The sequence below is a fragment of the Camellia sinensis genome, unplaced genomic scaffold (genome assembly GCF_055761805.1).
Source record: "Camellia sinensis isolate YWXY unplaced genomic scaffold, ASM5576180v1 Unanchor3, whole genome shotgun sequence".
In the NCBI taxonomy this organism is placed as follows: domain Eukaryota; kingdom Viridiplantae; phylum Streptophyta; class Magnoliopsida; order Ericales; family Theaceae; genus Camellia; species Camellia sinensis.
The window spans coordinates 5,798,780-5,811,512 of NW_028129178.1; the positions used below are offsets into that span (position 1 = coordinate 5,798,780).

The 12,733-nt window shown below is 32.9% G+C and overlaps 1 pseudogene across 1 annotated transcript; it reads right to left on the reverse strand.

Annotated features, from left to right (window-relative positions):
* Positions 1–915: 915 nt before the first annotated feature.
* On the reverse strand, positions 916–8,848 carry LOC114294330 (uncharacterized; annotated as a pseudogene). Its single transcript, XR_014358610.1, has 6 exons — positions 8,617–8,848; positions 8,361–8,499; positions 2,542–2,637; positions 2,225–2,347; positions 1,830–2,092; positions 916–1,541 (listed from the first exon to the last, which is right to left on the reverse strand). The product of XR_014358610.1 is annotated as an uncharacterized LOC114294330 (transcript).
* Positions 8,849–12,733: the final 3,885 nt, after the last annotated feature.

The following is a 12,733-nucleotide window of genomic DNA, read 5'->3' on the forward strand; positions in this document are numbered from 1 at the left end:
ATTCTTTGCATTATAATTTGCAACTTTTATTGAACAATTCAAAAAAATAATTTCCTTTAATTCTAACTGGGTCCGATCCATTTGACAAATTTATTTGGAAATTTGCTTTTGAAGATGTGTGTATATATATTAGCTATAGTGCTGCTAAATGGGAATGGTGTGGCAGTGCAGTGGGTAACGCCTTGGTTTGTTGGATGAAGCGAATGATAAGGAAAGGGAAATGAGAAGGAGATGGAGGGTGGATGGTGGTGGGGAATTGCAGGCTAGTTTTGCTGTGCGGTGAGGAAGAAATCCTGAGATAATCTGGGCAATTTCAGAGGCCTCAATGTGTTTGTTGCATATTTATATAATAAGGGGAGAGAGAAAAGGTGTTTTGGTCCAAAAGTGTAATGTTTTTGGCAGGAATGAATGCTACGTACACTTTTATACTCGTGAATCTCACGCTCTGATTAAAAAAACGGATCTGTCAAAAATTACAATTTGGTACTTAGTTTAGGAGTTTAAGTGTTACAAATGAAACTACGAGGAAGCTCCGTGTTTTTGGGACAAACCACAAGGGGTTAAAGTGTAATTTACCCTAATAATTAAGTTTTTAAATTTTAACTTTATTTGAATATAACCTTCCTCTATCATTTACAGTTAAAATTAAGACTCATGTAAACTATGTAAAGCACATTTTTAAAATATTAGAGAAAAAACTTTTATTAAAAAAATTACTTTTCTCCTTAATTTTTACTCAAAATTCATTATAATTATTTATGTTTCAACTTTCATATCAAACCATAAAGATGAGAAACTGACAACCACAATAAAATATAAGGATTAAAGTATTAGGACTTAACTACTGCAATTAGAAGATAAAGAATCAAAATAAATTTGAAACAAAAATTCAAAGAATCAAACATAGTCAAGATTAAAGAAAATGACAAAATCAATATTGTTTGAATTATTGCATACTCGTTGCATTTGCTTTGCCAAAAACCAAATGCTCTAACAATCATGCATAGCCGAGATAGTTAAAAATATTTGGAGAGAGAGAGAGAGAGATGCTTATAAGTTGACAATACCAATAATACATCGAAACAATTTATCATATTACATCCTTGGGGCACAAGCATTTGCACAATTGCACACCTGACTATTAGAAAGCCCCTTTTTTCTCAGTTTAGCACCGGACTTCAACTTCAAAGCATCGGCACCAAACCCACCACAATGAATCATCAACAAAATCCGACCAACATCAAAAAGAGTGAAACAACAAAAAGACAAATGTTGAAAGCCCCAACTGATATATGAGCATATTGCGAGTCTAGAGATTACAATTACAGAGGGGCTTCATGCAGGTAGTATTTGTAAAGTTTCCACAACACAGTTAACAGTTACTAACTCTACCGTCTTCAGATTTGCTGTCAATTGTTGACAGAAACCAATTACCCAGTAACAACACCAGAGACCCATGGAACAATCACGGGCACATTTGGGTGGGAGTTCCTATAAGATTCCGAATACTTGTCTTTGAAATTCACTCTGGGTTTTTCCGCCTGTGTTATAAAGATCAGAGCAAGAACAGCCAAAAATTCAGATGCCATTAAAGTTAAATTGCAAAATCGGTCGGCCTTGTTTGGTGAAGCTTATGGGGCTGCTTATAGCATTCCTTTATTATGAAAATTGTGCCCGAGTGTTTAGTGCAGCTTTTATTTACAACTTGTGAGGCAAAATAGCTTAAAAAAAGCAGGAGCAACAGTGCTTTTAGCTTTTACTTCTAATTATTAGGTTTTATTTAAAAAAGAGAACTTAATAACTTCATAAGAAGGTACGCCAATGATTACATATTTGAGCCAGCACTCCATATGTTTGTGCTCATAAACGTCGGGGGAATAGCACCCTGTCTCTGATGGGCAATATACCCATATATTGCATTTCTTTTCGCCTGGTCTGGCACGTTTTGAATGATCCAAGCAAGCCTGACAACAGTCATTTGCACTTTCTTTATGGTGGGTAAGGCCCCATCTGACTGCAGCACCATCGTAATCCGTATGAAGTTCAGGGTGGCATTCAGGAGGAAGTTGCCTTCCAGCTAAAATTTCATCATCTGGAGAGAACATACATGCCGCAGTAAATATCAATTCAAGAAAACAATACAATCTAATTTTTTCCCTTTCAAAATAGGTCATATATCGGAGATCAATTCTTCAAACTAGCAAAATAAATATTGATTTATTACCGAAATCTGTTGCACCCTCCAGTTTGTCATCATGTTCCTCATTATTGATTTCAACTGGTATCCAAAGACCAATTTCGTTTGACAGCTGACTCCAACCGGACTCTAAAGGTCTTGCAAGCGTCCCTACAAGCATATCCCCTTGCAATTCTAAGTAACAATCATCCTTCTAGACAAAAATTGTCACAAAAGCGACTTAAATTCTTACTGATGGATTTTAAATATTTCCTATAGGCCAAATAGTCTTCAAACCCATAAAAAATAAATAAATAAATAAATAACTCTTCCAAACATGGATGTGATAAGAGAGGAGATTCTACCAGCTTCCTTTGGCGGAACAGTTGAGCTCAAGGTCTTTCCAAGAGTTAGTTGTTTTGCTTCTATTAGCTTTTCCTTGCGCCAGCTTTCAACAGCTTCTGTCATAGAAAACAATATCAATACGATATCAGGAAAGATAAGGGGAGCTAATATTATAGACAACAAAAAGATTGCGAGATAGAAGATTACATAATTCACTACAACTGTTTTTTCACATTATTATCATTAAGGGTGCACAAAATACCCAGAAAACCCGAGAACCAAAGGGTCTGGTCGGGTTAGTTTGGTTTTTCCAATACATTCCTCGGAAGATCCCATGGTAGACACAGAGATAATACCCCTTTCAGATTGGCAGAAAATACTACACTGGTGCACTGGTGCACCATCCATAACGAGGAATTACCAGGGGAAAAACTAGCAATAAGATTGTGCTCTAGCTCCAACACACAACCCATTTGGTTCCAAATTTATTTAAGAACAACTACAAATTTGTTGTTGACTTCATAGTAAATATGAATTTAAGGTAATACCTTTTGAATCAACCATATATATAAAAGCACTACATTATCAAGTCTAGAGTAACTAGATTCATGATCCAAATCCAACCCCTGCCATTATTTCAACAAGAAATAATTTCCCACTACCCTATACTATTTGGTTGAGTTTTCAGAATAAGTTTTCTAAAAAATTTTGAAAAAATATTTTGGTGAAAAAAAAAAAAAAAACACTCATCATTAATTTCATATAGTTTTCCTTTTAGTTGGAAGGAAATAATTTTTAAAAATTCAAAAAAATATCTTCTGTAGTGCTTAGTTTTGTCAATCTAGTTTCTAATTTTTCAACCAAAAAAAAAAAAAAAAAAAAATCAGAAAACAACTTCTGAGAACTCAATCAAACCCAAAGTATATTGAAATGTACCTAAGGATAACCAATGCTACTTTCTGTGTGATGCGGCATTCGTAATTCTAGTAATAAGATTTTCAGTGTGTAGTAAATGTAAAGCAACACTACAGAGACAGAGTGTGATCAGATCTAAAGACTTGTTTGTCCATGAAACAATTAAAAATGCCAACGTATCTTCAAGGAGACATCAAATCAAAACCAAATACATACTGAACCCACCAATTGATAATCAAATATCAGATAAGAATGTGTCCATTAGTCAAGAAATAAAACATAATAATTAAGGAAGCTTACGAATCATTGACAATTTGCAAGGATGCAGCAACCAACCAAAGATCGTCAAATGTTCAATACAAATGTATCACAAAAATAGTGGACATAAAACATTGTAATTAAGGGCAATATAATATCCATATCAGATAAGAATGTGTCCATTAGTCAAGAAATAAAACATAATAATTAAGGAAGCTTACGAATCATTGGCAATTTGCAAGGATGCAGCAACCAACCAAAGATCGTCAAATGTTCAATACAAATGTATCACAAAAATAGTGGACATAAAACATTATAATTAAGGGCAATATAATATCCATGAGCTTTAACATCAATCACTTCATCCCATAGCATAAAAAAAAATGTTTTTCACAATATCCAGGGAAAAAGGTCCTGATAGATTTGGTCATAAGAGAAGAGGCAATGACAATTGAAGAAGGATCATCTCTCGTCATTGCCTAAACAGATTCCATTCTTTTGATCATGCAAATTCAAAATAAGGGACATTTTCATAATCCAAATTCGCTAAGATGAAGACCAAAAATGAAATTCTTGTGAAGATGGACAAATTCAACTTTGGAAGGGTTCTATTAGCAGGATTTTTAAAATGATCACCTGAAGGCAGGATATCAACAAAATTAAGGTGTTCTTTACAAGCAATTCCCTGTGGTTTATTTGGAGTTGAATTAATAATAATAATCCAAACATGCAATATCCACCTAAATCACGAGATTTGCCAAACCACATGATACTGATTAGATTGATGTTGTTTATGCAAACCTCAAACATATTAGTTAGAATGTCACATTGCAACAAGTCCAGTTCAACTTCAACAAAATTTGACAGGTTCGGATAGTCCATCTGAGATCCAACCACCTACTTTTAGATGGTCCATCTGAGATACAACCCCCAATGCATCTGGATCTCCGACATGGCTTCCCATGTCATCGCCATAGTACCTCTCCATGAGGTAGTCATCCTTTGTGAGGCAGCCATCAAGAGGCAACTCTTAGGCCGCTTCGCTTGGCATGCTCGGCTTAGTGGCTCACCGTCTCAAGTGCATATCTTCTGATACTTGTCATGCCAATTTAGTTGAGGAATAGGGCTCGGGAACCTCCTCTTGGTGTGGTGCCTCAATCATGGGGAGTCCAGCCGACTCATGACCCTTCATCAAGGTTCCACATAGAACTCACCTTGACCGAGAGAGAGAGAGAGAGAGAGAGAGAGAGAGAGAGAGAGGCGTCTACAAGAAGATAGAGAATGTTGACCAAGGCAGGTGACTAAACATATTTACCCAATGCATCTCCTTGATATGAACCCTGAGGTTTGAACATTGGTGCAGTTGTGTCAAGAGGGATAACTCCTATTTATAGGTTGTAGACAATCCTAAAAACTCATGGAAACCTTCTCAAACTAATCCCACCCAACATAAATACCTAGTAAGACTCAAATCGTATCACAAAAGTAATTAAAAGTCCTAATAGAAAGAAAATAGAGCAACATTAAATCAAAGGCTCCTAACAAAAATAACCATTTAAATTTAATAGTAATAATCAATTTATTATCTTCTTGTGGGTCCTACATTAACAAAGCAGCATCATCTCCTTTGATGGGCACATTGAAGGTGTTTAGATTTCCAGGCAGCTCTTAACACACTCTTAAGAAGAGTGAAATAATTAATAATCCAAACCACCACCACATAGAATATGATTCATTAACATGGTTTTTTAATTATTATGATTATTTGTTTGTGAGGAAGGAATAATAATAAAAGAAATAGCTTGGATCCCACGCTGGTTAAGCTAGCAATAATTCTAATGAGAGCCACCATGTGGCATGTCAACACCATCAAAATAACAATTCAGTAACCTATATGAACACAACCTCATTAAAGAGATGAGGGATAAGCAAGTTTCCTCAAACATAAGAAACTTATTCCTACAAGACTTAGCAATAAGATGTGGCCACTAGAGGTTTGCTTGGTCTTTAACTTTAGTGCCTCCAAGGATTAGTTCTCGATTGTTCACATATGAGGTAACTCGGACCCAATTGGGCTGGGCAAGGCGCGAGAGATACCCTGGATTATCAAAAAAAGATGTGCACCATATCTTATCATTAAGGGAAATCTCTAAAAGATGGGACTTGGGCAACAAGCATACTTACATAGCAAGGATCCTCACATTATAAATAGACTTACAACTTCATAGGCCAAGGTATGTGATACAAAAAACACAAGAACACTATCATTTATATTTGAAGACCTTCGCTGACTTAAGCATCAGAATGCCCTCCGGTCTTGTTTTGCAGCAATTAAAAGATTGATGCATACTCATATCACGTCCAGAACAAAATCAACTTGTTGGTACCTTTTTCCTTCTATAGTTTACTTTTTCTTTATGCTTACTCACCTTTTTCTTTATTTTCTTGTTGGCACCTTTCTTTTGGTTGGTGGCAGGGAGTGTCAAAGTGGGGTTCTTAACAAAATAAAATGCTATACATTACTCTAACTAATACATATATTCAAATTCCTAAGAGGCCATAGCTTGCCTATCCTATCTATATGGAGTGTTTGGAGATTGTCTATACTTGCACCCAACTTTTGATTTATTCGTATAAAGTGAGTGCCCTTTGACTCACACCCATGTATCCACACTTGACACCATGACCCATCAATAAGAAAAAATGATAGGGACCCCAAATGTTTTACCAACATTTCTATCAAATGTCTTACATGGGTGTAGGACCCACACTATGTGGATCCCATGTGGGTCTCACACCCATGTGAGACATTTAATATAAATGTTGGTAAAACATTTGGGATCCTTAGCATTACTCCATCAATAATAGACCATAGAAATCGTTTTAGATGAGTTTCTCTCTGATTATACTTATTTTTGTTTCATAAGTTCTCTGTTATTATTATAATCTTTATGGGTCTAATCATTTATCTTAGATTCTTTACTTTTATTCTTCTTTCTTAAATTCTCGCTCCCCTATATATATCTTACCTCTATAATTTTTGTTGGGTGCACGTATCAAATAAATAAGATAATTGGTTGCACTCACAAAAATCTTTTTTCCCTACTTGGAAATTGGAGCCTTTGATCAAAAATAGCAATTAGACGCCTCCTAACCAAACAAAAATCAAATTTTTTTTTTTCTTTTCAATCCAAGCACAACACATCAAAGTATCAACATTTTCTTTTGTTATCATAAAAGAAAATAAATGGAAACCTGTTTCATATTTGTTCTTAAAAATTTTAAAACAACCAACACAACCAAATGCCTGAATAAACTATGCTAATTTGTTAGCCATTAACTAAAACAAGTTCTGAAAATATTTTGTAGATGAAAAGATCACTTTACAATGCATAACCATTTGTATCAGACAACATAGGCTAACAATTTTTTCGATCTGCAAGCATAGGGTAAGAATCACATATTCTTCCGAGAAAGTGTCAGATAAGAATCACATTAAGAAAGGATTGTGTTATGTTTGATACATATTGGACATGCCCCTGAAATGTGTCTTATTTTTAAAAATTAGAACCAAACATGCTTCAAATACTTGTAGGAAGTGTGTGCCCATCACTTAAATACGCAAAACACATCACAAATTTGAAGAAAATAGCTCAAGTCAATGATTAAAATCAAAATAATGTGAATTCATACCTATTAATTCCTAAGTCTGAAGCGTAAAAGTTCCAATTTGTTTAGGGCATTTCAAGATAGCCATTAACACTTTTCATTAACCCTTCTTTTCTAATATATAGGATGGGGGAAAAATCTCTCTAATTGTTTTGATATAATAAAATGTATGTATATGTATATAACAAATAAATGTAATTATTATTATTATGTATTTAAAACATATATTTTATCTATCGTCCTGTCTTTATTTTTTGAAAATTACTGTATATACCCGTGTTTTGTGTCCGCATCTATGCTTCTTAGGTCATAGAAAATGGGTTTTCAAAGTTTTAGGAGTTTCCCATCATATATATAGACTTCCAAAGAAGCAGGTTTTCTGTCAAAATTAAATTTAACCTTAACCAAAATAGAAAAAAGATCCAACTATGTGATACTTAATTGGAAACAATCAGTTTACAATCTTTCACTCATTCATCAAGTTGCACTGCCAATGTTTAATACATCCACTATATAACTCACTGCTATATGCTTAACATTACCACAACTTTTAACAATTTACAGCTCAACAAACTCTTAGGCACTTGACTATTTGCCCACTTAATCAAACTAAAGTAAAAACTATGAAAACTTACAACAGAATTAGACTTCCACCTTGTACAAAATATTGTCATTGTTGGCATCAACTCTAATGCCAGTAAATGTTAAATAAGCAAGAAGGTTCAAAGTAACATGGCTTAAAGTCCCCATAAACTTCCATAAATAAGTTTTATTTTCAAGAAACAGCCAAAGTGTAAAAGAGACACTGTTTAAAATCTTGTTCTACATTGCAACTTTCCAAGCAGAATTAAAGTAGCAAAAGATGATATAGTATAGTATAGACAATTGTAACAGGGTAAAGAATAGAGGACCAAATATGAATTAACACTAACATCACGATGCAGGCAAAGAATGAACAGAATTGGTAAAGTTACTTGTTTAAGTAATATGTACTGACCTCGCTGCTCGCTCACATTGGCACCAGCTCTCAAGCCCCTCAACCTTCCAACGATCTCATCCGTTATCTTCTGTTTCAAGTGCTGCGGCAATTCGACCAGGCTTTGTTCACTTAAAAATTCCTTCTTGATTTCTTTTACCTTTTATCACAACAAAATGTTCCTCATTACACTATATTTTATCAATCCAATTAAACTTATCAAAAAAAATTCAAAAACATGGTACACAGATTCGCTGAAACCTAAAATGGGTCTTACCAATTTAATTACCTCTACAGGTTCGGACGCTTTTCGTATTCGAATTGAATCTTCCATTTTCCTAATCTGATCTGGGGTGTACTTAACAACTGTACAAAGAGGGAAGAACATAGAGAGCAACGCCAATGTTGATTGAGCATACGGTGAGAGTGGTTCGCTTGTACGAACACCATTTCCCTCTCCCATTATACCCCCACTCACCCCCACCCCTCGCCATCTTCCTTCGTTAACTTCGTCTCCATCCCACATATCTCTCTCTCCCTATATCTATATCTATCTATCCATCTATCTATCTATCTATCTGTACTATTATAAAGTGTACATCTCTTATCTTATCTGTCCTGACCCTCATACCACTTAAGTTACGTACGTATTATAATATTATTTTTATTATTATTTTTTTTAATTTTTATTTATTTAAGTACACATTATAATATTAATTTTATTTTTATTTTTTTTATTTCTATTTATTTAAATTGTGCGGCCGCTAGTACTATTATAAAGTGAACACCTCTTATGGTGTCCTGAAGCTCTACTCTCCTCATGTCATGTGACAGTATTTTTTATTTTTAAAAAAAAAGTTAAACAAAGAGATGGGCAAGGCTTGAACCCATGACCATGGGTTTAAGTACAGGACTCATATAAGTACACATTACAATATTAATTTCATTATTATTTTTTTTTATTCTTACTTATTTAAATTGCACACACATCGTGTGTGCCACCCACTAGTACTATTATAAAGTGAACACCTCTTATGGCAGTAATTTTTATTTTTTTAAACATCATGTGTGCCACCCACTAGTACTATTATAAAATTAATTTCATTATTATTTTTTTTTATTCTTACTTATTTAAATTGCACACACATCGTGTGTGCCACCCACTAGTACTATTATAAAGTGAACACCTCTTATGGCAGTAATTTTTATTTTTTTAAACATCGTGTGTGCCACCCACTAGTACTATTATAAAGTAAACACCTCTTATGGCAGTAATTTTTATTTTTTTAAAAAAAGTTAAACAAAGAGATGGGCAAGGCTTGAACCCATGACCATGGGTTTAAGTACGAGGACTCATACCACTTAAGCTAAGTACACATCATAATATTAATTTCATTATTATTTTTTTTATTTCTACTTATTTAAATTGCACACACATCGTGTGTGCCACCCACTAGTATATATATATATTAGCAGCAGCGCACACGCGATGATGAATTATAATATGAATTTTACATTAAATTTTTTAATAATGCACATATAAATCACATGTATAATTATGTGTAATGTAACATTTAGGTCAAGTTTAACATGATTGAAAAAAAAAATAAAAAGTCAAAAAGTCACTATTCTATTTAAATCACATCATCTTATTTAAGTCGCATCACCTCTCTAACACATCACTTCAAACTCAACTCAAACCCAACCCATATTTCATAAAAAGTCAAAAAGTACATTTATTTAGTCTTTCCAAACTAGGCCTTAATATTAAGATATTTGATAAATAAAATAGATGTACGTTTAAATTTGTTCAATTTTTTTTTAAAGAAAATATAATATTTACTAATCTTAACTAAAGAAAACTCTATAATAAAAATTCATATAAAATCTTAATTTGGTAAAATAAGACTGAAGATCTTACAAATCTTGTAAAAAAATATATAAGATAGATGTAAAAATTAATTTACAAACAATGTATAATGATCAAATTAAAATTTTACGTTATTAAAATGAACCACAATTGTACACATGCGTACTTTGACTAATAGAGTACAATAATAATTTTGGTTTTCTAATTGTCTTATTATATATAAAGGCACAAAATGTAAATATTATAGAAGTTTTTATGAATGAAACTAAAAAATTTTAAAAATACATTTTGACATAGATTAACATAATCCAAATCAAATGGAAAAAAAATCTCAAACTTTTTAAGTCTAAGTCTAAATAATTACACACATTTTATGCTTCACAGTTTTTTAAATATATATAAAATAAAAAAAATGATATAAACTTACAAACATAGATGTTGGTATAAATCAAGAAAAAAAATAATTGATTTTTGTTAACCTAATAACACAATGAAACATTTAATTTTGTAAATTTTTTTATAGAAAGTACAACTAACAGTATTACACCAAAAATAAAAAAATATAAAAATACAAACTCAAGACACTCATTTTATATGATTTTTTTAAGAGCACTGGATTTTATTTTAAATAACATACAAACAAAATTAAGTGAACAAACAAATCCGATTTTTAAAAACTGAATTTATACACACAAAAAAAAAAAACAAAAAAACAAAACAAAATCGAAAAAAAAAAAGAAGCTTAAAAGAGTTAACCGTGAGGAAAAAAAAAAACTTTTTAAATGTAATCTAAGTTTAAATAATTGCACACATTTTATACTTCGCAATTATATATATATATAAATTGAATATAAACTTATACTATATGTTTTTTTTCCCAAAGGAACCTGGTTCGGAAACATTTCACAGAAATATAGAGAGATAAAATTATACTTTTTTTTAGAGAGAGAAGCAAAAATCACCCATGCCCATAACTCAACAATCAACGGTTTTGATGTCCACCGGTGTCGCCACCACCGCCAACGCCAGTCCCGGACTACACACCACCGCCCATCGCCGCTGCGTCGGAGATTTCATGGATTGTGAGAAATCATCAGATTGTTATTTGTTAAACGGAGTAGATTACGATTACAATTACGTTTATGACCACAATGACCACCGGATGATTCGGTACTTATGGTTGCTGAGGAAGATGGAGCTGATGAGGGGGTTAGCGATTGCGCAGTGTTTGGTTTCGGGAAGGAATATGGGCCGTACGATCTTCACGGCATTGATGATGATGGTGGTGGCTTTGGTGTTTGTGACAGGTCTCGTATTGTGGATGTGTGTGTATAATCCATACAAAAATTTCAATTTACAATGTAATATATATAATTCATACAAAAATTTCTCATACATACATGATTCGAAAAAATTTAAGCATATTTCTCGCAAACAATTACATCAAAGAGCCTAAACTTGTATTCCCTTGGGTACAAATGCCATCGAGATTAAGATGGTGTGCTTCAACCGCCATGGAAACTGATTTCTTCTTCTTGGTTATCTCTACTCTTTCTTTTTCGTTTTTTCCCTTTTCTTTCTGTGTAGTTTGGGTTTGGGGACAGAGAAGAAGGGGAGGAGAGAAAGGAGCGAAGAGAGTGAAATGAACAAAAGCATGCAATAAAGGTGGCAAAGCCGTATGGTGGGGTTGAAAGAAGATGGAAGTTGAAAGAAGTTATTGAACATGGGAAGTTATTCAATGTGAGAAGTTATATTTTGTGAGTTAATAATTTATGATTTTATCCTTAATTATGCATTGATATGAGTTTAAAACTAGTATAATTATTGAAGAAGTTAAGGTTATTTTAAGAAAATTAATAAAAAATTATGAGAGCATGACTTCAAGAAACCAAAGTACTTGTTGGCTTTTAATAATAGTATAGATATATATCTATCTCTCTTTGATATTCAAAGAATGTTTCTTGATTGCCTCTAATGGATCAATCGATTGATCGTATCATCAATCAACCGCTTTCTTCTTTTGGGATTGGCAAATTATGTGCTTTTTGTCTCAAGATATTGAAGAAGATCTCAGATGATGAGAAAAGTAGTAAAGTAAAAAAAAAGACAAAAAGTTAGGATCATGAATTTTTTTTCATGAAAATGATCATAAAAGATTTATGATTCTTGGATTACCTTAATTAGTGTGTGATGCTTTATTCTAAGTATAATTCAAAGGTCACAAAACTTTCATGATTATTTTCATAAAAGATTTTTCATGATACGTAGCATTGCTGGAAAAAAAATTGAGAAAAAGATGTATTATGTATATGAGTGTTGTGATTTGGTGCTGATTTTGGCCCCAAATTAATTTGTGTTAATTAAGTTTTAATCCACATTAGACTGTGTTAATGTGTAAAATTAGGTTCGAATCATGATTATTATTAAATTAAATATTAATAAGTAGGATTATTAGTGGTTGTAATGGCGGTGTGCCTAAAGTGCGCGTGGTGGGTTGCATGATAGGTTGCTCTGTTTTTTGTGA